General features: G+C 41.2%; 49 non-coding genes across 49 annotated transcripts; all 49 read left to right on the top strand.

Annotated features, from left to right (window-relative positions):
* The first annotated feature begins 148 nt into the window (after positions 1 to 148).
* On the top strand, positions 149 to 220 carry TRNAA-CGC. Its single transcript has one exon. It is a non-coding gene; the product is annotated as a tRNA-Ala (tRNA).
* Positions 221 to 657: 437 nt separating this feature from the next.
* On the top strand, positions 658 to 729 carry TRNAA-UGC. The gene has a single exon. It is a non-coding gene; the product is annotated as a tRNA-Ala (tRNA).
* Positions 730 to 1,049: 320 nt separating this feature from the next.
* TRNAA-UGC lies at positions 1,050 to 1,121 on the top strand. The gene has a single exon. It is a non-coding gene; the product is annotated as a tRNA-Ala (tRNA).
* Positions 1,122 to 1,559: 438 nt separating this feature from the next.
* On the top strand, positions 1,560 to 1,631 carry TRNAA-UGC. Its single transcript has one exon. It is a non-coding gene; the product is annotated as a tRNA-Ala (tRNA).
* Positions 1,632 to 1,951: 320 nt separating this feature from the next.
* TRNAA-CGC lies at positions 1,952 to 2,023 on the top strand. Its single transcript has one exon. It is a non-coding gene; the product is annotated as a tRNA-Ala (tRNA).
* A 662-nt stretch (positions 2,024 to 2,685) lies between these two features.
* Positions 2,686 to 2,757, top strand: TRNAA-UGC. Its single transcript has one exon. It is a non-coding gene; the product is annotated as a tRNA-Ala (tRNA).
* Positions 2,758 to 3,077: 320 nt separating this feature from the next.
* Positions 3,078 to 3,149, top strand: TRNAA-CGC. Its single transcript has one exon. It is a non-coding gene; the product is annotated as a tRNA-Ala (tRNA).
* Positions 3,150 to 3,514: 365 nt separating this feature from the next.
* Positions 3,515 to 3,586, top strand: TRNAA-UGC. The gene has a single exon. It is a non-coding gene; the product is annotated as a tRNA-Ala (tRNA).
* A 320-nt stretch (positions 3,587 to 3,906) lies between these two features.
* On the top strand, positions 3,907 to 3,978 carry TRNAA-CGC. Its single transcript has one exon. It is a non-coding gene; the product is annotated as a tRNA-Ala (tRNA).
* A 437-nt stretch (positions 3,979 to 4,415) lies between these two features.
* On the top strand, positions 4,416 to 4,487 carry TRNAA-UGC. The gene has a single exon. It is a non-coding gene; the product is annotated as a tRNA-Ala (tRNA).
* A 320-nt stretch (positions 4,488 to 4,807) lies between these two features.
* TRNAA-UGC lies at positions 4,808 to 4,879 on the top strand. Its single transcript has one exon. It is a non-coding gene; the product is annotated as a tRNA-Ala (tRNA).
* A 662-nt stretch (positions 4,880 to 5,541) lies between these two features.
* Positions 5,542 to 5,613, top strand: TRNAA-UGC. The gene has a single exon. It is a non-coding gene; the product is annotated as a tRNA-Ala (tRNA).
* Positions 5,614 to 5,933: 320 nt separating this feature from the next.
* On the top strand, positions 5,934 to 6,005 carry TRNAA-UGC. The gene has a single exon. It is a non-coding gene; the product is annotated as a tRNA-Ala (tRNA).
* Positions 6,006 to 6,666: 661 nt separating this feature from the next.
* Positions 6,667 to 6,738, top strand: TRNAA-UGC. Its single transcript has one exon. It is a non-coding gene; the product is annotated as a tRNA-Ala (tRNA).
* Positions 6,739 to 7,058: 320 nt separating this feature from the next.
* On the top strand, positions 7,059 to 7,130 carry TRNAA-UGC. Its single transcript has one exon. It is a non-coding gene; the product is annotated as a tRNA-Ala (tRNA).
* A 438-nt stretch (positions 7,131 to 7,568) lies between these two features.
* On the top strand, positions 7,569 to 7,640 carry TRNAA-UGC. The gene has a single exon. It is a non-coding gene; the product is annotated as a tRNA-Ala (tRNA).
* Positions 7,641 to 7,960: 320 nt separating this feature from the next.
* TRNAA-UGC lies at positions 7,961 to 8,032 on the top strand. Its single transcript has one exon. It is a non-coding gene; the product is annotated as a tRNA-Ala (tRNA).
* Positions 8,033 to 8,470: 438 nt separating this feature from the next.
* TRNAA-UGC lies at positions 8,471 to 8,542 on the top strand. The gene has a single exon. It is a non-coding gene; the product is annotated as a tRNA-Ala (tRNA).
* A 320-nt stretch (positions 8,543 to 8,862) lies between these two features.
* Positions 8,863 to 8,934, top strand: TRNAA-UGC. The gene has a single exon. It is a non-coding gene; the product is annotated as a tRNA-Ala (tRNA).
* Positions 8,935 to 9,361: 427 nt separating this feature from the next.
* Positions 9,362 to 9,433, top strand: TRNAA-UGC. The gene has a single exon. It is a non-coding gene; the product is annotated as a tRNA-Ala (tRNA).
* Positions 9,434 to 9,753: 320 nt separating this feature from the next.
* Positions 9,754 to 9,825, top strand: TRNAA-CGC. The gene has a single exon. It is a non-coding gene; the product is annotated as a tRNA-Ala (tRNA).
* Positions 9,826 to 10,263: 438 nt separating this feature from the next.
* Positions 10,264 to 10,335, top strand: TRNAA-UGC. The gene has a single exon. It is a non-coding gene; the product is annotated as a tRNA-Ala (tRNA).
* Positions 10,336 to 10,655: 320 nt separating this feature from the next.
* On the top strand, positions 10,656 to 10,727 carry TRNAA-CGC. Its single transcript has one exon. It is a non-coding gene; the product is annotated as a tRNA-Ala (tRNA).
* Positions 10,728 to 11,165: 438 nt separating this feature from the next.
* On the top strand, positions 11,166 to 11,237 carry TRNAA-UGC. Its single transcript has one exon. It is a non-coding gene; the product is annotated as a tRNA-Ala (tRNA).
* A 320-nt stretch (positions 11,238 to 11,557) lies between these two features.
* On the top strand, positions 11,558 to 11,629 carry TRNAA-CGC. Its single transcript has one exon. It is a non-coding gene; the product is annotated as a tRNA-Ala (tRNA).
* A 438-nt stretch (positions 11,630 to 12,067) lies between these two features.
* Positions 12,068 to 12,139, top strand: TRNAA-UGC. The gene has a single exon. It is a non-coding gene; the product is annotated as a tRNA-Ala (tRNA).
* Positions 12,140 to 12,459: 320 nt separating this feature from the next.
* Positions 12,460 to 12,531, top strand: TRNAA-CGC. Its single transcript has one exon. It is a non-coding gene; the product is annotated as a tRNA-Ala (tRNA).
* Positions 12,532 to 12,969: 438 nt separating this feature from the next.
* On the top strand, positions 12,970 to 13,041 carry TRNAA-UGC. The gene has a single exon. It is a non-coding gene; the product is annotated as a tRNA-Ala (tRNA).
* Positions 13,042 to 13,361: 320 nt separating this feature from the next.
* On the top strand, positions 13,362 to 13,433 carry TRNAA-UGC. The gene has a single exon. It is a non-coding gene; the product is annotated as a tRNA-Ala (tRNA).
* Positions 13,434 to 14,095: 662 nt separating this feature from the next.
* TRNAA-UGC lies at positions 14,096 to 14,167 on the top strand. The gene has a single exon. It is a non-coding gene; the product is annotated as a tRNA-Ala (tRNA).
* A 320-nt stretch (positions 14,168 to 14,487) lies between these two features.
* On the top strand, positions 14,488 to 14,559 carry TRNAA-CGC. The gene has a single exon. It is a non-coding gene; the product is annotated as a tRNA-Ala (tRNA).
* Positions 14,560 to 14,997: 438 nt separating this feature from the next.
* TRNAA-UGC lies at positions 14,998 to 15,069 on the top strand. The gene has a single exon. It is a non-coding gene; the product is annotated as a tRNA-Ala (tRNA).
* A 320-nt stretch (positions 15,070 to 15,389) lies between these two features.
* Positions 15,390 to 15,461, top strand: TRNAA-CGC. Its single transcript has one exon. It is a non-coding gene; the product is annotated as a tRNA-Ala (tRNA).
* A 438-nt stretch (positions 15,462 to 15,899) lies between these two features.
* On the top strand, positions 15,900 to 15,971 carry TRNAA-UGC. Its single transcript has one exon. It is a non-coding gene; the product is annotated as a tRNA-Ala (tRNA).
* A 320-nt stretch (positions 15,972 to 16,291) lies between these two features.
* On the top strand, positions 16,292 to 16,363 carry TRNAA-UGC. Its single transcript has one exon. It is a non-coding gene; the product is annotated as a tRNA-Ala (tRNA).
* A 1,402-nt stretch (positions 16,364 to 17,765) lies between these two features.
* TRNAA-UGC lies at positions 17,766 to 17,837 on the top strand. Its single transcript has one exon. It is a non-coding gene; the product is annotated as a tRNA-Ala (tRNA).
* A 320-nt stretch (positions 17,838 to 18,157) lies between these two features.
* TRNAA-UGC lies at positions 18,158 to 18,229 on the top strand. Its single transcript has one exon. It is a non-coding gene; the product is annotated as a tRNA-Ala (tRNA).
* A 536-nt stretch (positions 18,230 to 18,765) lies between these two features.
* On the top strand, positions 18,766 to 18,837 carry TRNAA-UGC. The gene has a single exon. It is a non-coding gene; the product is annotated as a tRNA-Ala (tRNA).
* Positions 18,838 to 19,275: 438 nt separating this feature from the next.
* On the top strand, positions 19,276 to 19,347 carry TRNAA-UGC. The gene has a single exon. It is a non-coding gene; the product is annotated as a tRNA-Ala (tRNA).
* A 320-nt stretch (positions 19,348 to 19,667) lies between these two features.
* On the top strand, positions 19,668 to 19,739 carry TRNAA-UGC. The gene has a single exon. It is a non-coding gene; the product is annotated as a tRNA-Ala (tRNA).
* A 1,564-nt stretch (positions 19,740 to 21,303) lies between these two features.
* Positions 21,304 to 21,375, top strand: TRNAA-UGC. The gene has a single exon. It is a non-coding gene; the product is annotated as a tRNA-Ala (tRNA).
* Positions 21,376 to 21,813: 438 nt separating this feature from the next.
* On the top strand, positions 21,814 to 21,885 carry TRNAA-UGC. Its single transcript has one exon. It is a non-coding gene; the product is annotated as a tRNA-Ala (tRNA).
* Positions 21,886 to 22,205: 320 nt separating this feature from the next.
* TRNAA-CGC lies at positions 22,206 to 22,277 on the top strand. Its single transcript has one exon. It is a non-coding gene; the product is annotated as a tRNA-Ala (tRNA).
* A 574-nt stretch (positions 22,278 to 22,851) lies between these two features.
* TRNAA-UGC lies at positions 22,852 to 22,923 on the top strand. Its single transcript has one exon. It is a non-coding gene; the product is annotated as a tRNA-Ala (tRNA).
* A 320-nt stretch (positions 22,924 to 23,243) lies between these two features.
* Positions 23,244 to 23,315, top strand: TRNAA-CGC. The gene has a single exon. It is a non-coding gene; the product is annotated as a tRNA-Ala (tRNA).
* Positions 23,316 to 23,743: 428 nt separating this feature from the next.
* TRNAA-UGC lies at positions 23,744 to 23,815 on the top strand. The gene has a single exon. It is a non-coding gene; the product is annotated as a tRNA-Ala (tRNA).
* A 320-nt stretch (positions 23,816 to 24,135) lies between these two features.
* TRNAA-CGC lies at positions 24,136 to 24,207 on the top strand. The gene has a single exon. It is a non-coding gene; the product is annotated as a tRNA-Ala (tRNA).
* A 433-nt stretch (positions 24,208 to 24,640) lies between these two features.
* On the top strand, positions 24,641 to 24,712 carry TRNAA-UGC. The gene has a single exon. It is a non-coding gene; the product is annotated as a tRNA-Ala (tRNA).
* Positions 24,713 to 25,032: 320 nt separating this feature from the next.
* On the top strand, positions 25,033 to 25,104 carry TRNAA-UGC. The gene has a single exon. It is a non-coding gene; the product is annotated as a tRNA-Ala (tRNA).
* Positions 25,105 to 25,345: the final 241 nt, after the last annotated feature.

The raw sequence follows: 25,345 nt of genomic DNA, 5'->3' as shown, positions 1-25,345 counted from the left end.
CACATGTGTTGCTTTTGGTGCACCAATAACAATCTAATCTGGATGCTTCATACATGCCTTCGAGATGAGTTGAAGCTGTCTGATAGATAATTAAGTAGTCGGTATCATCGGTCGATGCACAAAACTGTAGTGATTCCCTAGAGTGCCAGGGGATGTAGCTCAGTGGTAGAGCGCATGCTTCGCATGTATGAGGCCCCGGGTTCAATCCCCGGCATCTCCATGTTTTAACCATATCGCTGATCAAAAGAGAGAGTTAAACACAACTCATATCTGCCAATCCTGATAATGGTAGACCCAGAGCGCAAACGATTCAATGGGTTTGCCTCATAGCCGAAATGCAGCGGAAACGAAAAATTAAGAAATGTTGCAGTCTTAATTAAAATAATTCCCTTGTTCGACATCTGCAGTTTTTATGCAGATCTATGTTTCTTAAGGGACGTAAAGCACACAAACCCTAGTTATATGCTGAAGCCACAGAAGTCCATCTGTCCTCCTTTTAGTGCTCACATTTATATTTTATTTTGGGTAGAAATAGGAATTTGAAATGGAATATTATGGAGAAAAAAGTAAAACTGTTCAGTGGAAAATGTTGGCACAAAATAATCGATAGGGTTACTTCCTGACCTTAGGCATGTTTCAAAAATCAGCAATTACCTAGGGGATGTAGCTCAGTGGTAGAGCGCATGCTTTGCATGTATGAGGCCCCGGGTTCAATCCCCGGCATCTCCAAATTTTGTAGAACAGATTACTTACACATCAGAGTCACATCACGTTTTTCTCTCAAGGGACTTTTACAAAACAACTTCAGCCGGTTTGGGTTTTCACAAACAAAATATCACCATTCAAAATGCATGGTTTCCTATCCAGGTTATCACCGCCCTTTGCACTTCAAGGCTGTCTTCACATGTGTTGCTTTTGGTGCACCAATAACAATCTAATCTGGATGCTTCATACATGCCTTCGAGATGAGTTGAAGCTGTCTGATAGATAATTAAGTAGTCGGTATCATCGGTCGATGCACAAAACTGTAGTGATTCCCTAGAGTGCCAGGGGATGTAGCTCAGTGGTAGAGCGCATGCTTTGCATGTATGAGGCCCCGGGTTCAATCCCCGACATCTCCATGTTTTAACCATATTGGCTAATCAAAAGAGAGAGTTAAACACAACTCATATCTGCCAATCCTGATAATGGTAGACCCAGAGCGCAAACGATTCAATGGGTTTGCCTCATAGCCGAAATACAGCGGAAACGAAAAATTAAGAAATGTTGCAGTCTTAATTAAAATAATTCCCTCGTTCGACATCTGCAGTTTTTATGCAGATCTATGTTTCTTAAGGGACGGAAAGCACACAAACCCTAGTTATATGCTGAAGCCACAGAAGTCCATCTGTCCTCCTTTTAGTGCTCACATTTATATTTTATTTTGGGTAGAAATAGGAATTTGAAATGGAATATTATGGAGAAAAAAGTAAAACTGTTCAGTGGAAAATGTTGGCACAAAATAATCGATAGGGTTACTTCCTGACCTTAGGCATGTTTCAAAAACAAGCAATTACCTAGGGGATGTAGCTCAGTGGTAGAGCGCATGCTTTGCATGTATGAGGCCCCGGGTTCAATTCCTGGCATTTCCAAATTTAGTAGAACAGATTACTTACACATCAGAGTCACATCACGTTTTTCTCTCAAGGGACTTTTACAAAACAACTTCAGCCGGTTTGGGTTTTCACAAACGAAATATCACCATTCAAAATGCATGGTTTCCTATCCAGGTTATCACCGCCCTTTGCACTTCAAGGCTGTCTTCACATGTGTTGCTTTTGGTGCACCAATAACAATCTAATCTGGATGCTTCATACATGCCTTCGAGATGAGTTGAAGCTGTCTGATAGATAATTAAGTAGTCGGTATCATCGGTCGATGCATAAAACTGTAGTGATTCCCTAGAGTGCCAGGGGATGTAGCTCAGTGGTAGAGCGCATGCTTCGCATGTATGAGGCCCCGGGTTCAATCCCCGGCATCTCCATGTTTTAACCATATTGCCTAATCAAAAGACAGAGTTAAACACAACTCATATCTGCCAATCCTGATAATGGTAGACCCAGAGCGCAAACGATTCAATGGGTTTGCCTCATAGCCGAAATAAAGCGGAAACGAAAAATTAAGAAATGTTGCAGTCTTAATTAAAATAATTCCCTCGTTCGACATCTGCAGTTTTTATGCAGATCTATGTTTCTTAAGGGACGGAAAGCACACAAACCCTAGTTATATGCTGAAGCCACAGAAGTCCATCTGTCCTCCTTTTAGTGCTCACATTTATATTTTATTTTGGGTAGAAATAGGAATTTGAAATGGAATATTATGGAGAAAAAAGTGAAACTGTTCAGTGGAAAATGTTGGCACAAAATTAAGAAATGTTGCAGTCTTAATTAAAATAATTCCCTTGTTCGACATCTGCAGTTTTTATGGAGATCTATGTTTCTTAAGGGACGGAAAGCACACAAACCCTAGTTATATGCTGAAGCCACAGAAGTCCATCTGTCCTCCTTTTAGTGCTCATATTTATATTTTATTTTGGGTAGAAATAGGAATTTGAAAAGGAATATTATGGAGGAAAATGTTGGCACAAAATAATCGATAGGGTTACTTCCTGACCTTAGGCATGTTTCAAAAATCAGCAATTACCTAGGGGATGTAGCTCAGTGGTAGAGCGCATGCTTTGCATGTATGAGGCCCCGGGTTCAATCCCTGGCATCTCCAAATTTTGTAGAACAGATTACTTACACATCAGAGTCACATCACGTTTTTCTCTCAAGGGTCCTCTACAAAACAACTTCAGCCGGTTTGGGTTTTCCCAAACGAAATATCACCATTCAAAATGCATGGTTTCCTATCCAGGTTATCACCGCCCTTTGCACTTCAAGGCTGTCTTCACATGTGTTGCTTTTGGTGCACCAATAACAATCTAATCTGGATGCTTCATACATGCCTTTGAGATGAGTTGAAGCTGTCTGATAGATAATTAAGTAGTCGGTATCATCGGTCGAAGCACAAAACTGTAGTGATTCCCTAGAGTGCCAGGGGATGTAGCTCAGTGGTAGAGCGCATGCTTCGCATGTATGAGGCCCCGGGTTCAATCCCCGGCATCTCCATGTTTTAACCATATCGGCTAATCAAAAGAGAGAGTTAAACACAACTCATATCTGCCAATCCTGATAATGGTAGACCCAGAGCGCAAACGATTCAATGGGTTTGCCTCATAGCCGAAATGCAGCGGAAACGAAAAATTAAGAAATGTTGCAGTCTTAATTAAAATAATTCCCTTGTTCGACATCTGCAGTTTTTATGTCCTCCTTTTAGTGCTCACATTTATATTTTATTTTGGGTAGAAATAGGAATTTGAAAAGGAATATTATAGAGAAAAAAGTGAAACTGTTCAGTGGAAAATGTTGGCACAAAATAATCGATAGGGTTACTTCCTGACCTTAGGCATGTTTCAAAAATCAGCAATTACCTAGGGGATGTAGCTCAGTGGTAGAGCGCATGCTTTGCATGTATGAGGCCCCGGGTTCAATCCCTGGCATCTCCAAATTTTGTAGAACAGATTACTTACACATCAGAGTCACATCACGTTTTTCTCTCAAGGGTCCTCTACAAAACAACTTCAGCCGGTTTGGGTTTTCCCAAACGAAATATCACCATTCAAAATGCATGGTTTCCTATCCAGGTTATCACCGCCCTTTGCACTTCAAGGCTGTCTTCACATGTGTTGCTTTTGGTGCACCAATAACAATCTAATCTGGATGCTTCATACATGCCTTCGAGATGAGTTGAAGCTGTCTGATAGATAATTAAGTAGTCGGTATCATCGGTCGATGCACAAAACTGTAGTGATTCCCTAGAGTGCCAGGGGATGTAGCTCAGTGGTAGAGCGCATGCTTCGCATGTATGAGGCCCCGGGTTCAATCCCCGGCATCTCCATGTTTTAACCATATCGGCTAATCAAAAGAGAGAGTTAAACACAACTCATATCTGCCAATCCTGATAATGGTAGACCCAGAGCGCAAACGATTCAATGGGTTTGCCTCATAGCCGTCAGAGAGCGGAAACGAAAAATTAGGAATGTTGCAGTCTTAATTAAAATAATTCCCTCGTTCGACATCTGCAGTTTTTATGCAGATCTATGTTTCTTAAGGGACGGAAAGCACACAAACCCTAGTTATATGCTGAAGCCACAGAAGTCCATCTGTCCTCCTTTTAGTGCTCACATTTATATTTTATTTTGGGTAGAAATAGGAATTTGAAATGGAATATTATGGAGAAAAAAGTGAAACTGTTCAGTGGAAAATGTTGGCACAAAATAATCGATAGGGTTACTTCCTGACCTTAGGCATGTTTCAAAAATCAGCAATTACCTAGGGGATGTAGCTCAGTGGTAGAGCGCATGCTTTGCATGTATGAGGCCCCGGGTTCAATCCCCGGCATCTCCAAATTTTGTAGAACAGATTACTTACACATCAGAGTCACATCACGTTTTTCTCTCAAGGGTCCTCTACAAAACAACTTCAGCCGGTTTGGGTTTTCCCAAACGAAATATCACCATTCAAAATGCATGGTTTCCTATCCAGGTTATCACCGCCCTTTGCACTTCAAGGCTGTCTTCACATGTGTTGCTTTTGGTGCACCAATAACAATCTAATCTGGATGCTTCATACATGCCTTCGAGATGAGTTGAAGCTGTCTGATAGATAATTAAGTAGTCGGTATCATCGGTCGATGCACAAAACTGTAGTGATTCCCTAGAGTGCCAGGGGATGTAGCTCAGTGGTAGAGCGCATGCTTTGCATGTATGAGGCCCCGGGTTCAATCCCCGGCATCTCCATGTTTTAACCATATTGGCTAATCAAAAGACAGAGTTAAACACAACTCATATCTGCCAATCCTGATAATGGTAGACCCAGAGCGCAAACGATTCAATGGGTTTGCCTCATAGCCGAAATACAGCGGAAACGAAAAATTAAGAAATGTTGCAGTCTTAATTAAAATAATTCCCTTGTTCGACATCTGCAGTTTTTATGGAGATCTATGTTTCTTAAGGGACGGAAAGCACACAAACCCTAGTTATATGCTGAAGCCACAGAAGTCCATCTGTCCTCCTTTTAGTGCTCACATTTATATTTTATTTTGGGTAGAAATAGGAATTTGAAATGGAATATTATGGAGAAAAAAGTGAAACTGTTCAGTGGAAAATGTTGGCACAAAATTAAGAAATGTTGCAGTCTTAATTAAAATAATTCCCTTGTTCGACATCTGCAGTTTTTATGGAGATCTATGTTTCTTAAGGGACGGAAAGCACACAAACCCTAGTTATATGCTGAAGCCACAGAAGTCCATCTGTCCTCCTTTTAGTGCTCATATTTATATTTTATTTTGGGTAGAAATAGGAATTTGAAAAGGAATATTATGGAGGAAAATGTTGGCACAAAATAATCGATAGGGTTACTTCCTGACCTTAGGCATGTTTCAAAAATCAGCAATTACCTAGGGGATGTAGCTCAGTGGTAGAGCGCATGCTTTGCATGTATGAGGCCCCGGGTTCAATCCCCGGCATCTCCAAATTTTGTAGAACAGATTACTTACACATCAGAGTCACATCACGTTTTTCTCTCAAGGGTCCTCTACAAAACAACTTCAGCCGGTTTGGGTTTTCACAAACGAAATATCACCATTCAAAATGCATGGTTTCCTATCCAGGTTATCACCGCCCTTTGCACTTCAAGGCTGTCTTCACATTTGTTGCTTTTGGTGCACCAATAACAATCTAATCTGAATGCTTCATACATGCCTTCGAGAGGAGTTGAAGCTGTCTGATAGATAATTAAGTAGTCGGTATCATCGGTCGATGCACAAAACTGTAGTGATTCCCTAGAGTGCCAGGGGATGTAGCTCAGTGGTAGAGCGCATGCTTTGCATGTATGAGGCCCCGGGTTCAATCCCCGGCATCTCCATGTTTTAACCATATTGCTAATCAAAAGACAGAGTTAAACACAACTCATATCTGCCAATCCTGATAATGGTAGACCCAGAGCGCAAACGATTCAATGGGTTTGCCTCATAGCCGAAATACAGCGGAAACGAAAAATTAAGAAATGTTGCAGTCTTAATTAAAATAATTCCCTCGTTCGACATCTGCAGTTTTTATGCAGATCTATGTTTCTTAAGGGACGGAAAGCACACAAACCCTAGTTATATGCTGAAGCCACAGAAGTCCATCTGTCCTCCTTTTAGTGCTCACATTTATATTTTATTTTGGGTAGAAATAGGAATTTGAAATGGAATATTATGGAGAAAAAAGTGAAACTGTTCAGTGGAAAATGTTGGCACAAAATTAAGAAATGTTGCAGTCTTAATTAAAATAATTCCCTTGTTCGACATCTGCAGTTTTTATGGAGATCTATGTTTCTTAAGGGACGGAAAGCACACAAACCCTAGTTATATGCTGAAGCCACAGAAGTCCATCTGTCCTCCTTTTAGTGCTCATATTTATATTTTATTTTGGGTAGAAATAGGAATTTGAAAAGGAATATTATGGAGGAAAATGTTGGCACAAAATAATCGATAGGGTTACTTCCTGACCTTAGGCATGTTTCAAAAATCAGCAATTACCTAGGGGATGTAGCTCAGTGGTAGAGCGCATGCTTTGCATGTATGAGGCCCCGGGTTCAATCCCTGGCATCTCCAAATTTTGTAGAACAGATTACTTACACATCAGAGTCACATCACGTTTTTCTCTCAAGGGTCCTCTACAAAACAACTTCAGCCGGTTTGGGTTTTCCCAAACGAAATATCACCATTCAAAATGCATGGTTTCCTATCCAGGTTATCACCGCCCTTTGCACTTCAAGGCTGTCTTCACATGTGTTGCTTTTGGTGCACCAATAACAATCTAATCTGGATGCTTCATACATGCCTTTGAGATGAGTTGAAGCTGTCTGATAGATAATTAAGTAGTCGGTATCATCGGTCGATGCACAAAACTGTAGTGATTCCCTAGAGTGCCAGGGGATGTAGCTCAGTGGTAGAGCGCATGCTTTGCATGTATGAGGCCCCGGGTTCAATCCCCGGCATCTCCATGTTTTAACCATATCGGCTAATCAAAAGAGAGAGTTAAACACAACTCATATCTGCCAATCCTGATAATGGTAGACCCAGAGCGCAAACGATTCAATGGGTTTGCCTCATAGCCGTCAGAGAGCGGAAACGAAAAATTAGGAAATGTTGCAGTCTTAATTAAAATAATTCCCTTGTTCGACATCTGCAGTTTTTATGCAGATCTATGTTTCTTAAGGGACGGAAAGCACACAAACCCTAGTTATATGCTGAAGCCACAGAAGTCCATCTGTCCTCCTTTTAGTGCTCACATTTATATTTTATTTTGGGTAGAAATAGGAATTTGAAATGGAATATTATGGAGAAAAAAGTAAAACTGTTCAGTGGAAAATGTTGGCACAAAATAATCGATAGGGTTACTTCCTGACCTTAGGCATGTTTCAAAAATCAGCAATTACCTAGGGGATGTAGCTCAGTGGTAGAGCGCATGCTTTGCATGTATGAGGCCCTGGGTTCAATCCCCGGCATCTCCAAATTTTGTAGAACAGATTACTTACACATCAGAGTCACATCACGTTTTTCTCTCAAGGGTCCTCTACAAAACAACTTCAGCCGGTTTGGGTTTTCACAAACGAAATATCACCATTCAAAATGCATGGTTTCCTATCCAGGTTATCACCGCCCTTTGCACTTCAAGGCTGTCTTCACATGTGTTGCTTTTGGTGCACCAATAACAATCTAATCTGGATGCTTCATACATGCCTTCGAGATGAGTTGAAGCTGTCTGATAGATAATTAAGTAGTCGGTATCATCGGTCGATGCACAAAACTGTAGTGATTCCCTAGAGTGCCAGGGGATGTAGCTCAGTGGTAGAGCGCATGCTTTGCATGTATGAGGCCCCGGGTTCAATCCCCGGCATCTCCATGTTTTAACCATATCGGCTAATCAAAAGAGAGAGTTAAACACAACTCATATCTGCCAATCCTGATAATGGTAGACCCAGAGCGCAAATGATTCAATGGGTTTGCCTCATAGCCGTCAGAGAGCGGAAACGAAAAATTAGGAAATGTTGCAGTCTTAATTAAAATAATTCCCTTGTTCGACATCTGCAGTTTTTATGCAGATCTATGTTTCTTAAGGGACGGAAAGCACACAAACCCTAGTTATATGCTGAAGCCACAGAAGTCCATCTGTCCTCCTTTTAGTGCTCACATTTATATTTTATTTTGGGTAGAAATAGGAATTTGAAATGGAATATTATGGAGAAAAAAGTGAAACTGTTCAGTGGAAAATGTTGGCACAAAATAATCGATAGGGTTACTTCCTGACCTTAGGCATGTTTCAAAAATCAGCAATTACCTAGGGGATGTAGCTCAGTGGTAGAGCGCATGCTTTGCATGTATGAGGCCCCGGGTTCAATCCCCGGCATCTCCAAATTTTGTAGAACAGATTACTTACACATCAGAGTCACATCACGTTTTTCTCTCAAGGGTCCTCTACAAAACAACTTCAGCCGGTTTGGGTTTTCCCAAACGAAATATCACCATTCAAAATGCATGGTTTCCTATCCAGGTTATCACCGCCCTTTGCACTTCAAGGCTGTCTTCACATGTGTTGCTTTTGGTGCACCAATAACAATCTAATCTGGATGCTTCATACATGCCTTCGAGATGAGTTGAAGCTGTCTGATAGATAATTAAGTAGTCGGTATCATCGGTCGATGCACAAAACTGTAGTGATTCCCTAGAGTGCCAGGGGATGTAGCTCAGTGGTAGAGCGCATGCTTTGCATGTATGAGGCCCCGGGTTCAATCCCCGGCATCTCCATGTTTTAACCATATCGGCTAATCAAAAGACAGAGTTAAACACAACTCATATCTGCCAATCCTGATAATGGTAGACCCAGAGCGCAAACGATTCAATGGGTTTGCCTCATAGCCGAAATGCAGCGGAAACGAAAAATTAAGAAATGTTGCAGTCTTAATTAAAATAATTCCCTTGTTCGACATCTGCAGTTTTTATGCAGATCTATGTTTCTTAAGGGACGGAAAGCACACAAACCCTAGTTATATGCTGAAGCCACAGAAGTCCATCTGTCCTCCTTTTAGTGCTCATATTTATATTTTATTTTGGGTAGAAATAGGAATTTGAAAAGGAATATTATGGAGGAAACTGTTCAGTGAATGTTGGCACAAAATAATCGATAGGGTTACTTCCTGACCTTAGGCATGTTTCAAAAATCAGCAATTACCTAGGGGATGTAGCTCAGTGGTAGAGCGCATGCTTTGCATGTATGAGGCCCCGGGTTCAATCCCCGGCATCTCCAAATTTTGTAGAACAGATTACTTACACATCAGAGTCACATCACGTTTTTCTCTCAAGGGTCCTCTACAAAACAACTTCAGCCGGTTTGGGTTTTCCCAAACGAAATATCACCATTCAAAATGCATGGTTTCCTATCCAGGTTATCACCGCCCTTTGCACTTCAAGGCTGTCTTCACATGTGTTGCTTTTGGTGCACCAATAACAATCTAATCTGGATGCTTCATACATGCCTTCGAGATGAGTTGAAGCTGTCTGATAGATAATTAAGTAGTCGGTATCATCGGTCGATGCACAAAACTGTAGTGATTCCCTAGAGTGCCAGGGGATGTAGCTCAGTGGTAGAGCGCATGCTTCGCATGTATGAGGCCCCGGGTTCAATCCCCGGCATCTCCATGTTTTAACCATATCGGCTAATCAAAAGAGAGAGTTAAACACAACTCATATCTGCCAATCCTGATAATGGTAGACCCAGAGCGCAAACGATTCAATGGGTTTGCCTCATAGCCGTCAGAGAGCGGAAACGAAAAATTAGGAAATGTTGCAGTCTTAATTAAAATAATTCCCTTGTTCGACATCTGCAGTTTTTATGCAGATCTATGTTTCTTAAGGGACGGAAAGCACACAAACCCTAGTTATATGCTGAAGCCACAGAAGTCCATCTGTCCTCCTTTTAGTGCTCACATTTATATTTTATTTTGGGTAGAAATAGGAATTTGAAATGGAATATTATGGAGAAAAAAGTGAAACTGTTCAGTGGAAAATGTTGGCACAAAATAATCGATAGGGTTACTTCCTGACCTTAGGCATGTTTCAAAAATCAGCAATTACCTAGGGGATGTAGCTCAGTGGTAGAGCGCATGCTTTGCATGTATGAGGCCCCGGGTTCAATCCCCGGCATCTCCAAATTTTGTAGAACAGATTACTTACACATCAGAGTCACATCACGTTTTTCTCTCAAGGGTCCTCTACAAAACAACTTCAGCCGGTTTGGGTTTTCCCAAACGAAATATCACCATTCAAAATGCATGGTTTCCTATCCAGGTTATCACCGCCCTTTGCACTTCAAGGCTGTCTTCACATGTGTTGCTTTTGGTGCACCAATAACAATCTAATCTGGATGCTTCATACATGCCTTTGAGATGAGTTGAAGCTGTCTGATAGATAATTAAGTAGTCGGTATCATCGGTCGATGCACAAAACTGTAGTGATTCCCTAGAGTGCCAGGGGATGTAGCTCAGTGGTAGAGCGCATGCTTCGCATGTATGAGGCCCCGGGTTCAATCCCCGGCATCTCCATGTTTTAACCATATCGGCTAATCAAAAGAGAGAGTTAAACACAACTCATATCTGCCAATCCTGATAATGGTAGACCCAGAGCGCAAATGATTCAATGGGTTTGCCTCATAGCCGTCAGAGAGCGGAAACGAAAAATTAGGAAATGTTGCAGTCTTAATTAAAATAATTCCCTTGTTCGACATCTGCAGTTTTTATGCAGATCTATGTTTCTTAAGGGACGGAAAGCACACAAACCCTAGTTATATGCTGAAGCCACAGAAGTCCATCTGTCCTCCTTTTAGTGCTCACATTTATATTTTATTTTGGGTAGAAATAGGAATTTGAAATGGAATATTATGGAGAAAAAAGTGAAACTGTTCAGTGGAAAATGTTGGCACAAAATAATCGATAGGGTTACTTCCTGACCTTAGGCATGTTTCAAAAATCAGCAATTACCTAGGGGATGTAGCTCAGTGGTAGAGCGCATGCTTTGCATGTATGAGGCCCCGGGTTCAATCCCCGGCATCTCCAAATTTTGTAGAACAGATTACTTACACATCAGAGTCACATCACGTTTTTCTCTCAAGGGTCCTCTACAAAACAACTTCAGCCGGTTTGGGTTTTCACAAACAAAATATCACCATTCAAAATGCATGGTTTCCTATCCAGGTTATCACCGCCCTTTGCACTTCAAGGCTGTCTTCACATTTGTTGCTTTTGGTGCACCAATAACAATCTAATCTGGATGCTTCATACATGCCTTCGAGATGAGTTGAAGCTGTCTGATAGATAATTAAGTAGTCGGTATCATCGGTCGATGCACAAAACTGTAGTGATTCCCTAGAGTGCCAGGGGATGTAGCTCAGTGGTAGAGCACATGCTTCGCATGTATGAGGCCCCGGGTTCAATCCCCGGCATCTCCATGTTTTAACCATATCGGCTAATCAAAAGAGAGAGTTAAACACAACTCATATCTGCCAATCCTGATAATGGTAGACCCAGAGCGCAAACGATTCAATGGGTTTGCCTCATAGCCGAAATGCAGCGGAAACGAAAAATTAAGAAATGTTGCAGTCTTAATTAAAATAATTCCCTCGTTCGACATCTGCAGTTTTTATGGAGATCTATGTTTCTTAAGGGACGGAAAGCACACAAACCCTAGTTATATGCTGAAGCCACAGAAGTCCATCTGTCCTCCTTTTAGTGCTCACATTTATATTTTATTTTGGGTAGAAATAGGAATTTGAAATGGAATATTATGGAGAAAAAAGTAAAACTGTTCAGTGGAAAATGTTGGCACAAAATAATCGATAGGGTTACTTCCTGACCTTAGGCATGTTTCAAAAATCAGCAATTACCTAGGGGATGTAGCTCAGTGGTAGAGCGCATGCTTTGCATGTATGAGGCCCTGGGTTAAATCCCCGGCATCTCCAAATTTTGTAGAACAGATTACTTACACATCAGAGTCACATCACGTTTTTCTCTCAAGGGACTTTTACAAAACAACTTCAGCCGGTTTGGGTTTTCACAAACAAAATATCACCATTCAAAGTGCATGGTTTCCTATCCAGGTTATCACCGCCCTTTGCACTTCAAGGCTGTCTTCACATGTGTTGCTTTTGGTGCACCAATAACAATCTAATCTGCATGCTTCATACATGCCTTCGAGATGAGTTGAAGCTGTCTGATAGATAATTAAGTAGTCGGTATCATCGGTCGATGCACAAAACTGTAGTGATTCCCTAGAGTGCCAGGGGATGTAGCTCAGTGGTAGAGCGCATGCTTCGCATGTATGAGGCCCCGGGTTCAATCCCCGGCATCTCCATGTTTTAACCATATCGGCTAATCAAAAGAGAGAGTTAAACACAACTCATATCTGCCAATCCTGATAATGGTAGACCCAGAGCGCAAACGATTCAATGGGTTTGCCTCATAGCCGAAATGCAGCGGAAACGAAAAATTAAGAAATGTTGCAGTCTTAATTAAAATAATTCCCTCGTTCGACATCTGCAGTTTTTATGCAGATCTATGTTTCTTAAGGGACGGAAAGCACACAAACCCTAGTTATATGCTGAACCCACAGAAGTCCATCTGTCCTCCTTTTAGTGCTCACATTTATATTTTATTTTGGGTAGAAATAGGAATTTGAAATGGAATATTATGGAGAAAAAAGTGAAACTGTTCAGTGGAAAATGTTGGCACAAAATAATCGATAGGGTTACTTCCTGACCTTAGGCATGTTTCAAAAATCAGCAATTACCTAGGGGATGTAGCTCAGTGGTAGAGCGCATGCTTTGCATGTATGAGGCCCCGGGTTCAATCCCCGGCATCTCCAAATTTTGTAGAACAGATTACTTACACATCAGAGTCACATCACATTTTTCTCTCAAGGGTCCTCTACAAAACAACTTCAGCCGGTTTGGGTTTTCACAAACGAAATATCACCATTCAAAATGCATGGTTTCCTATCCAGGTTATCACCGCCCTTTGCACTTCAAGGCTGTCTTCACATGTGTTGCTTTTGGTGCACCAATAACAATCTAATCTGGATGCTTCATACATGCCTTCGAGATGAGTTGAAGCTGTCTGATAGATAATTAAGTAGTCGGTATCATCGGTCGATGCACAAAACTGTAGTGATTCCCTAGAGTGCCAGGGGATGTAGCTCAGTGGTAGAGCGCATGCTTTGCATGTATGAGGCCCCGGGTTCAATCCCCAGCATCTCCATGTTTTAACCATATTGGCTAATCAAAAGAGAGAGTTAAACACAACTCATATCTGCCAATCCTGATAATGGTAGACCCAGAGCGCAAACGATTCAATGGGTTTGCCTCATAGCCGAAATGCAGTGGAAACGAAAAATTAAGAAATGTTGCAGTCTTAATTAAAATAATTCCCTCGTTCGACATCTGCAGTTTTTATGCAGATCTATGTTTCGTAAGGGACGGAAAGCACACAAACCCTAGTTATATGCTGAAGCCACAGAAGTCCATCTGTCCTCCTTTTAGTGCTCACATTTATATTTTATTTTGGGTAGAAATAGGAATTTGAAATGGAATATTATGGAGAAAAAAGTGAAACTGTTCAGTGGAAAATGTTGGCACAAAATTAAGAAATGTTGCAGTCTTAATTAAAATAATTCCCTTGTTCGACATCTGCAGTTTTTATGGAGATCTATGTTTCTTAAGGGACGGAAAGCACACAAACCCTAGTTATATGCTGAAGCCACAGAAGTCCATCTGTCCTCCTTTTAGTGCTCATATTTTTATTTTATTTTGGGTAGAAATAGGAATTTGAAAAGGAATATTATGGAGGAAAATGTTGGCACAAAATAATCGATAGGGTTACTTCCTGACCTTAGGCATGTTTCAAAAATCAGCAATTACCTAGGGGATGTAGCTCAGTGGTAGAGCGCATGCTTTGCATGTATGAGGCCCCGGGTTCAATCCCTGGCATCTCCAAATTTTGTAGAACAGATTACTTACACATCAGAGTCACATCACGTTTTTCTCTCAAGGGTCCTCTACAAAACAACTTCAGCCGGTTTGGGTTTTCCCAAACGAAATATCACCATTCAAAATGCATGGTTTCCTATCCAGGTTATCACCGCCCTTTGCACTTCAAGGCTGTCTTCACATGTGTTGCTTTTGGTGCACCAATAACAATCTAATCTGGATGCTTCATACATGCCTTTGAGATGAGTTGAAGCTGTCTGATAGATAATTAAGTAGTCGGTATCATCGGTCGATGCACAAAACTGTAGTGATTCCCTAGAGTGCCAGGGGATGTAGCTCAGTGGTAGAGCGCATGCTTCGCATGTATGAGGCCCCGGGTTCAATCCCCGGCATCTCTATGTTTTAACCATATCGGCTAATCAAAAGAGAGAGTTAAACACAACTCATATCTGCCAATCCTGATAATGGTAGACCCAGAGCGCAAACGATTCAATGGGTTTGCCTCATAGCCGAAATGCAGCGGAAACGAAAAATTAAGAAATGTTGCAGTCTTAATTAAAATAATTCCCTCGTTCGACATCTGCAGTTTTTATGCAGATCTATGTTTCTTAAGGGACGGAAAGCACACAAACCCTAGTTATATGCTGAAGCCACAGAAGTCCATCTGTCCTCCTTTTAGTGCTCACATTTATATTTTATTTTGGGTAGAAATAGGAATTTGAAAAGGAATATTATGGAGAAAAAAGTGAAACTGTTCAGTGGAAAATGTTGGCACAAAATAATCGATAGGGTTACTTCCTGACCTTAGGCATGTTTCAAAAATCAGCAATTACCTAGGGGATGTAGCTCAGTGGTAGAGCGCATGCTTTGCATGTATGAGGCCCCGGGTTCAATCCCCGGCATCTCCAAATTTTGTAGAACAGATTACTTACACATCAGAGTCACATCACGTTTTTCTCTCAAGGGTCCTCTACAAAACAACTTCAGCCGGTTTGGGTTTTCCCAAACGAAATATCACCATTCAAAATGCATGGTTTCCTATCCAGGTTATCACCGCCCTTTGCACTTCAAGGCTGTCTTCACATGTGTTGCTTTTGGTGCACCAATAACAATCTAATCTGGATGCTTCATACATGCCTTCGAGATGAGTTGAAGCTGTCTGATAGATAATTAAGTAGTCGGTATCATCGGTCGATGCACAAAACTGTAGTGATTCCCTAGAGTGCCAGGGGATGTAGCTCAGTGGTAGAGCGCATGCTTCGCATGTATGAGGCCCCGGGTTCAATCCCCGGCATCTCCATGTTTTAACCATATTGGCTAATCAAAAGAGAGAGTTAAACACAACTCATATCTGCCAATCCTGATAATGGTAGACCCAGAGCGCAAACGATTCAATGGGTTTGCCTCATAGCCGAAATGCAGTGGAAACGAAAAATTAAGAAATGTTGCAGTCTTAATTAAAATAATTCCCTCGTTCGACATCTGCAGTTTTTATGCAGATCTATGTTTCTTAAGGGACGGAAAGCACACAAACCCTAGTTATATGCTGAAGCCACAGAAGTCCATCTGTCCTCCTTTTAGTGCTCACATTTATATTTTATTTTGGGTAGAAATAGGAATTTGAAATGGAATATTATGGAGAAAAAAGTGAAACTGTTCAGTGGAAAATGTTGGCACAAAATAATCGATAGGGTTACTTCCTGACCTTAGGCATGTTTCAAAAATCAGCAATTACCTAGGGGATGTAGCTCAGTGGTAGAGCGCATGCTTTGCATGTATGAGGCCCCGGGTTCAATCCCCGGCATCTCCAAATTTTGTAGAACAGATTACTTACACATCAGAGTCACATCACGTTTTTCTCTCAAGGGTCCTCTACAAAACAACTTCAGCCGGTTTGGGTTTTCCCAAACGAAATATCACCATTCAAAATGCATGGTTTCCTATCCAGGTTATCACCGCCCTTTGCACTTCAAGGCTGTCTTCACATGTGTTGCTTTTGGTGCACCAATAACAATCTAATCTGGATGCTTCATACATGCCTTCGAGATGAGTTGAAGCTGTCTGATAGATAATTAAGTAGTCGGTATCATGGGTCGATGCACAAAACTGTAGTGATTCCCTAGAGCGCCAGGGGATGTAGCTCAGTGGTAGAGCGCATGCTTTGCATGTATGAGGCCCCGGGTTCAATCCCCGGCATCTCCATGTTTTAACCATATTGGCTAATCAAAAGAGAGAGTTAAACACAACTCATATCTGCCAATCCTGATAATGGTAGACCCAGAGCGCAAACGATTCAATGGGTTTGCCTCATAGCCGAAATGCAGCGGAAACGAAAAATTAAGAAATGTTGCAGTCTTAATTAAAATAATTCCCTCGTTCGACATCTGCAGTTTTTATGCAGATCTATGTTTCTTAAGGGACGGAAAGCACACAAACCCTAGTTATATGCTGAAGCCACAGAAGTCCATCTGTCCTCCTTTTAGTGCTCACATTTATATTTTATTTTGGGTAGAAATAGGAATTTGAAATGGAATATTATGGAGAAAAAAGTGAAACTGTTCAGTGGAAAATGTTGGCACAAAATTAAGAAATGTTGCAGTCTTAATTAAAATAATTCCCTTGTTCGACATCTGCAGTTTTTATGGAGATCTATGTTTCTTAAGGGACGGAAAGCACACAAACCCTAGTTATATGCTGAAGCCACAGAAGTCCATCTGTCCTCCTTTTAGTGCTCACATTTATATTTTATTTTGGGTAGAAATAGGAATTTGAAATGGAATATTATGGAGAAAAAAGTGAAACTGTTCAGTGGAAAATGTTGGCACAAAATAATCGATAGGGTTACTTCCTGACCTTACTTCCTGGGTTTTCCCAAACGAAATATCACCATTCAAAATGCATGGTTTCCTATCCAGGTTATCACCGCCCTTTGCACTTCAAGGCTGTCTTCACATGTGTTGCTTTTGGTGCACCAATAACAATCTAATCTGGATGCTTCATACATGCCTTCGAGATGAGTTGAAGCTGTCTGATAGATAATTAAGTAGTCGGTATCATCGGTCGATGCACAAAACTGTAGTGATTCCCTAGAGTGCCAGGGGATGTAGCTCAGTGGTAGAGCGCATGCTTTGCATGTATGAGGCATCTCCAATCCCCGGCATCTCCATGTTTTAACCATATCGGCTAATCAAAAGAGAGAGTTAAACACAACTCATATCTGCCAATCCTGATAATGGTAGACCCAGAGCGCAAATGATTCAATGGGTTTGCCTCATAGCCGTCAGAGAGCGGAAACGAAAAATTAGGAAATGTTGCAGTCTTAATTAAAATAATTCCCTTGTTCGACATCTGCAGTTTTTATGCAGATCTATGTTTCTTAAGGGACGGAAAGCACACAAACCCTAGTTATATGCTGAAGCCACAGAAGTCCATCTGTCCTCCTTTTAGTGCTCACATTTATATTTTATTTTGGGTAGAAATAGGAATTTGAAATGGAATATTATGGAGAAAAAAGTGAAACTGTTCAGTGGAAAATGTTGGCACAAAATAATCGATAGGGTTACTTCCTGACCTTAGGCATGTTTCAAAAATCAGCAATTACCTAGGGGATGTAGCTCAGTGGTAGAGCGCATGCTTTGCATGTATGAGGCCCCGGGTTCAATCCCCGGCATCTCCAAATTTTGTAGAACAGATTACTTACACATCAGAGTCAAATCACGTTTTTCTCTCAAGGGTCCTCTACAAAACAACTTCAGCCGGTTTGGGTTTTCCCAAACGAAATATCACCATTCAAAATGCATGGTTTCCTATCCAGGTTATCACCGCCCTTTGCACTTCAAGGCTGTCTTCACATGTGTTGCTTTTGGTGCACCAATAACAATCTAATCTGGATGCTTCATACATGCCTTCGAGATGAGTTGAAGCTGTCTGATAGATAATTAAGTAGTCGGTATCATCGGTCGATGCACAAAACTGTAGTGATTCCCTAGAGTGCCAGGGGATGTAGCTCAGTGGTAGAGCGCATGCTTTGCATGTATGAGGCCCCGGGTTCAATCCCCGGCATCTCCATGTTTTAACCATATTGCCTAATCAAAAGACAGAGTTAAACACAACTCATATCTGCCAATCCTGATAATGGTAGACCCAGAGCGCAAACGATTCAATGGGTTTGCCTCATAGCCGAAATACAGCGGAAACGAAAAATTAAGAAATGTTGCAGTCCTAATTAAAATAATTCCCTTGTTCGACATCTGCAGTTTTTATGGAGATCTATGTTTCTTAAGGGACGGAAAGCACACAAACCCTAGTTATATGCTGAAGCCACAGAAGTCCATCTGTCCTCCTTTTAGTGCTCATATTTTTATTTTATTTTGGGTAGAAATAGGAATTTGAAAAGGAATATTATGGAGGAAAATGTTGGCACAAAATAATCGATAGGGTTACTTCCTGACCTTAGGCATGTTTCAAAAATCAGCAACTACCTAGGGGATGTAGCTCAGTGGTAGAGCGCATGCTTTGCATGTATGAGGCCCTGTCTGATAGATAATTAAGTAGTCGGTATCATCGGTCGATGCACAAAACTGTAGTGATTCCCTAGAGTGCCAGGGGATGTAGCTCAGTGGTAGAGCGCATGCTTTGCATGTATGAGGCCCCGGGTTCAATCCCCGGCATCTCCATGTTTTAACCATATCGGCTAATCAAAAGAGAGAGTTAAACACAACTCATATCTGCCAATCCTGATAATGGTAGACCCAGAGCGCAAATGATTCAATGGGTTTGCCTCATAGCCGTCAGAGAGCGGAAACGAAAAATTAGGAAATGTTGCAGTCTTAATTAAAATAATTCCCTTGTTCGACATCTGCAGTTTTTATGCAGATCTATGTTTCTTAAGGGACGGAAAGCACACAAACCCTAGTTATATGCTGAAGCCACAGAAGTCCATCTGTCCTCCTTTTAGTGCTCACATTTATATTTTATTTTGGGTAGAAATAGGAATTTGAAATGGAATATTATGGAGAAAAAAGTGAAACTGTTCAGTGGAAAATGTTGGCACAAAATAATCGATAGGGTTACTTCCTGACCTTAGGCATGTTTCAAAAATCAGCAATTACCTAGGGGATGTAGCTCAGTGGTAGAGCGCATGCTTTGCATGTATGAGGCCCTGGGTTCAATCCCCGGCATCTCCAAATTTTGTAGAACAGATTACTTACACATCAGAGTCACATCACGTTTTTCTCTCAAGGGTCCTCTACAAAACAACTTCAGCAGGTTTGGGTTTTCCCAAACGAAATATCACCATTCAAAATGCATGGTTTCCTATCCAGGTTATCACCGCCCTTTGCACTTCAAGGCTGTCTTCACATGTGTTGCTTTTGGTGCACCAATAACAATCTAATCTGGATGCTTCATACATGCCTTCGAGATGAGTTGAAGCTGTCTGATAGGTAATTAAGTAGTCGGTATCATCGGTCGATGCACAAAACTGTAGTGATTCCCTAGAGTGCCAGGGGATGTAGCTCAGTGGTAGAGCGCATGCTTTGCATGTATGAGGCCCCGGGTTCAATCCCCGGCATCTCCATGTTTTAACCATATTGGCTAATCAAAAGACAGAGTTAAACACAACTCATATCTGCCAATCCTGATAATGGTAGACCCAGAGCGCAAACGATTCAATGGGTTTGCCTCATAGCCGAAATACAGCGGAAACGAAAAATTAAGAAATGTTGCAGTCTTAATTAAAATAATTCCCTCGTTCGACATCTGCAGTTTTTATGCAGATCTATGTTTCTTAAGGGACGGAAAGCACACAAACCCTAGTTATATGCTGAAGCCACAGAAGTCCATCTGTCCTCCTTTTAGTGCTCACATTTATATTTTATTTTGGGTAGAAATAGGAATTTGAAATGGAATATTATGGAGAAAAAAGTGAAACTGTTCAGTGGAAAATGTTTGCACAAAATTAAGAAATGTTGCAGTCTTAATTAAAATAATTCCCTTGTTCGACATCTGCAGTTTTTATGGAGATCTATGTTTCTTAAGGGACGTAAAGCACACAAACCCTAGTTATATGCTGAAGCCACAGAAGTCCATCTGTCCTCCTTTTAGTGCTCATATTTTTATTTTATTTTGGGTAGAAATAGGAATTTGAAAAGGAATATTATGGAGGAAAATGTTGGCACAAAATAATCGATAGGGTTACTTCCTGACCTTAGGCATGTTTCAAAAATCAGCAATTACCTAGGGGATGTAGCTCAGTGGTAGAGGGCATGCTTTGCATGTATGAGGCCCCGGGTTCAATCCCCGGCATCTCCATGTTTTAACCATATTGGCTAATCAAAAGAGAGAGTTAAACACAACTCATATCTGCCAATCCTGATAATGGTAGACCCAGAGCGCAAACGATTCAATGGGTTTGCCTCATAGCCGAAATGCAGCGGAAACGAAAAATTAAGAAATGTTGCAGTCTTAATTAAAATAATTCCCTCGTTCGACATCTGCAGTTTTTATGCAGATCTATGTTTCTTAAGGGACGGAAAGCACACAAACCCTAGTTATATGCTGAAGCCACAGAAGTCCATCTGTCCTCCTTTTAGTGCTCACATTTATATTTTATTTTGGGTAGAAATAGGAATTTGAAATGGAATATTAGGGAGAAAAAAGTGAAACTGTTCAGTGGAAAATGTTGGCACAAAATAATCGATAGGGTTACTTCCTGACCTTAGGCATGTTTCAAAAATCAGCAATTACCTAGGGGATGTAGCTCAGTGGTAGAGGGCATGCTTTGCATGTATGAGGCCCCGGGTTCAATCCCCGGCATCTCCAAATTTTGTAGAACAGATTACTTACACATCAGAGTCACATCACGTTTTTCTCTCAAGGGTCCTCTACAAAACAACTTCAGCCGGTTTGGGTTTTCCCAAACGAAATATCACCATTCAAAATGCATGGTTTCCTATCCAGGTTATCACTGCCCTTTGCACTTCAAGGCTGTCTTCACATGTGTTGCTTTTGGTGCACCAATAACAATCTAATCTGGATGCTTCATACATGCCTTCGAGATGAGTTGAAGCTGTCTGATAGATAATTAAGTAGTCGGTATCATCGGTCGATGCACAAAACTGTAGTGATTCCCTAGAGTGAAAGGGGATGTAGCTCAGTGGTAGAGCGCATGCTTTGCATGTATGAGGCCCCGGGTTCAATCCCCGGCATCTCCATGTTTTAACCATATTGGCTAATCAAAAGAGAGAGTTAAACACAACTCATATCTGACAATCCTGATAATGGTAGACCCAGAGCGCAAACGATTCAATGGGTTTGCCTCATAGCCGAAATGCAGCGGAAACGAAAAATTAAGAAATGTTGCAGTCTTAATTAAAATAATTCCCTCGTTCGACATCTGCAGTTTTTATGCAGATCTATGTTTCTTAAGGGACGGAAAGCACACAAACCCTAGTTATATGCTGAAGCCACAGAAGTCCATCTGTCCTCCTTTTAGTGCTCACATTTATATTTTATTTTGGGTAGAAATAGGAATTTGAAATGGAATATTAGGGAGAAAAAAGTGAAACTGTTCAGTGGAAAATGTTGGCACAAAATAATCGATAGGGTTACTTCCTGACCTTAGGCATGTTTCAAAAATCAGCAATTACCTAGGGGATGTAGCTCAGTGGTAGAGCGCATGCTTTGCATGTATGAGGCCCCGGGTTCAATCCCCGGCATCTCCAAATTTTGTAGAACAGATTACTTACACATCAGAGTCACATCACGTTTTTCTCTCAAGGGTCCTCTACAAAACAACTTCAGCCGGTTTGGGTTTTCCCAAACGAAATATCACCATTCAAAATGCATGGTTTCCTATCCAGGTTATCACCGCCCTTTGCACTTCAAGGCTGTCTTCACATGTGTTGCTTTTGGTGCACCAATAACAATCTAATCTGGATGCTTCATACATGCCTTCGAGATGAGTTGAAGCTGTCTGATAGATAATTAAGTAGTCGGTATCATCGGTCGATGCACAAAACTGTAGTGATTCCCTAGAGTGTCAGGGGATGTAGCTCAGTGGTAGAGCGCATGCTTCGCATGTATGAGTCCCTGGGTTCAATCCCCGGCATCTCCATGTTTTAACCATATTGGCTAATCAAAAGAGAGAGTTAAACACAACTCATATCTGACAATCCTGATAATGGTAGACCCAGAGCGCAAACGATTCAATGGGTTTGCCTCGCATGTATGAGTCCCTGGGTTCAATCCCCGACATCTCCATGTTTTAACCATATTGGCTAATCAAAAGAGAGAGTTAAACACAACTCATATCTGACAATCCTGATAATGGTAGACCCAGAGCGCAAACGATTCAATGGGTTTGCCTCATAGCCGAAATGCAGCGGAAACGAAAAATTAAGAAATGTTGCAGTCTTAATTAAAATAATTCCCTCGTTCGTTTTTATGCAGATCTATGTTTCTTAAGGGACGGAAAGCACACAAACCCTAGTTATATGCTGAAGCCACAGAAGTCCATCTGTCCTCCTTTTAGTGCTCACATTTATATTTTATTTTGGGTAGAAATAGGAATTTGAAATGGAATATTAGGGAGAAAAAAGTGAAACTGTTCAGTGGAAAATGTTGGCACAAAATAATCGATAGGGTTACTTCCTGACCTTAGGCATGTTTCAAAAATCAGCAATTACCTAGGGGATGTAGCTCAGTGGTAGAGCGCATGCTTTGCATGTATGAGGCCCCGGGTTCAATCCCTGGCATCTCCAAATTTTGTAGAACAGATTACTTACACATCAGAGTCACATCACGTTTTTCTCTCAAGGGACTTTTACAAAACAACTTCAGCCGGTTTGGGTTTTCACAAACAAAATATCACCATTCAAAATGCATGGTTTCCTATCCAGGTTATCACCGCCCTTTGCACTTCAAGGCTGTCTTCACATGTGTTGCTTTTGGTGCACCAATAACAATCTAATCTGGATGCTTCATACATGCCTTCGAGATGAGTTGAAGCTGTCTGATAGATAATTAAGTAGTCGGTATCATCGGTCGATGCACAAAACTGTAGTGATTCCCTAGAGTGTCAGGGGATGTAGCTCAGTGGTAGAGCGCATGCTTCGCATGTATGAGTCCCTGGGTTCAATCCCCGACATCTCCATGTTTTAACCATATTGGCTAATCAAAAGAGAGAGTTAAACACAACTCATATCTGACAATCCTGATAATGGTAGACCCAGAGCGCAAACGATTCAATGGGTTTGCCTCATAGCCGAAATGCAGCGGAAACGAAAAATTAAGAAATGTTGCAGTCTTAATTAAAATAATTCCCTCGTTCGTTTTTATGCAGATCTATGTTTCTTAAGGGACGGAAAGCACACAAACCCTAGTTATATGCTGAAGCCACAGAAGTCCATCTGTCCTCCTTTTAGTGCTCACATTTATATTTTATTTTGGGTAGAAATAGGAATTTGAAATGGAATATTATGGAGAAAAAAGTGAAACTGTTCAGTGGAAAATGTTGGCACAAAATAATCGATAGGGTTACTTCCTGACCTTAGGCATGTTTCAAAAATCAGCAATTACCTAGGGGATGTAGCTCAGTGGTAGAGCGCATGCTTTGCATGTATGAGGCCCCGGGTTCAATCCCCAGCATCTCCAAATTTTGTAGAACAGATTACTTACACATCAGAGTCACATCACGTTTTTCTCTCAAGGGTCCTCTACAAAACAACTTCAGCCGGTTTGGGTTTTCCCAAACGAAATATCACCATTCAAAATGCATGGTTTCCTATCCAGGTTATCACCGCCCTTTGCACTTCAAGGCTGTCTTCACATGTGTTGCTTTTGGTGCACCAATAACAATCTAATCTGGATGCTTCATACATGCCTTCGAGATGAGTTGAAGCTGTCTGATAGATAATTAAGTAGTCGGTATCATCGGTCGATGCACAAAACTGTAGTGATTCCCTAGAGTGCCAGGGGATGTAGCTCAGTGGTAGAGCGCATGCTTCGCATGTATGAGTCCCTGGGTTCAATCCCCGACATCTCCAGGTTTTAACCATATCGGCTAATCAAAATAGAGAGTTAAACACAACTCATATCTGACAATCCTGATAATGGTAGACCCAGAGCGCAAACGATTCAATGGGTTTGCCTCATAGCCGAAATGCAGCGGAAACGAAAAATTAAGAAATGTTGCAGTCTTAATTAAAATAATTCCCTCGTTCGACATCTGCAGTTTTTATGCAGATCTATGTTTCTTAAGGGACGGAAAGCACACCTAGTTATATGCTGAAGCCACAGAAGTCCATCTGTCCTCCTTTTAGTGCTCACATTTATATTTTATTTTGGGTAGAAATAGGAATTTGAAAAGGAATATTATGGAGAAAAAAGTGAAACTGTTCAGTGGAAAATGTTGGCACAAAATAATCGATAGGGTTACTTCCTGACCTTAGGCATGTTTCAAAAATCAGCAATTACCTAGGGGATGTAGCTCAGTGGTAGAGCGCATGCTTTGCATGTATGAGGCCCCGGGTTCAATCCCCGGCATCTCCAAATTTTGTAGAACAGATTACTTACACATCAGAGTCACATCACGTTTTTCTCTCAAGGGTCCTCTACAAAACAACTTCAGCCGGTTTGGGTTTTCACAAACGAAATATCACCATTCAAAATGCATGGTTTCCTATCCAGGTTATCACTGCCCTTTGCACTTCAAGGCTGTCTTCACATGTGTTGCTTTTGGTGCACCAATAACAATCTAATCTGGATGCTTCATACATGCCTTCGAGATGAGTTGAAGCTGTCTGATAGATAATTAAGTAGTCGGTATCATCGGTCGATGCACAAAACTGTAGTGATTCCCTAGAGTGCCAGGGGATGTAGCTCAGTGGTAGAGCGCATGCTTTGCATGTATGAGGCCCCGGGTTCAATCCCCGGCATCTCCATGTTTTAACCATATTGGCTAATCAAAAGAGAGAGTTAAACACAACTCATATCTGCCAATCCTGATAATGGTAGACCCAGAGCGCAAACGATTCAATGGGTTTGCCTCATAGCCGAAATGCAGTGGAAACGAAAAATTAAGAAATGTTGCAGTCTTAATTAAAATAATTCCCTCGTTCGACATCTGCAGTTTTTATGCAGATCTATGTTTCTTAAGGGACGGAAAGCACACAAACCCTAGTT

Source organism: Bufo bufo, chromosome 6 (assembly GCF_905171765.1).
Source record: "Bufo bufo chromosome 6, aBufBuf1.1, whole genome shotgun sequence".
In the NCBI taxonomy this organism is placed as follows: Eukaryota; Metazoa; Chordata; class Amphibia; order Anura; family Bufonidae; genus Bufo; species Bufo bufo.
This window is presented reverse-complemented; position numbering and strand designations above follow the sequence as displayed.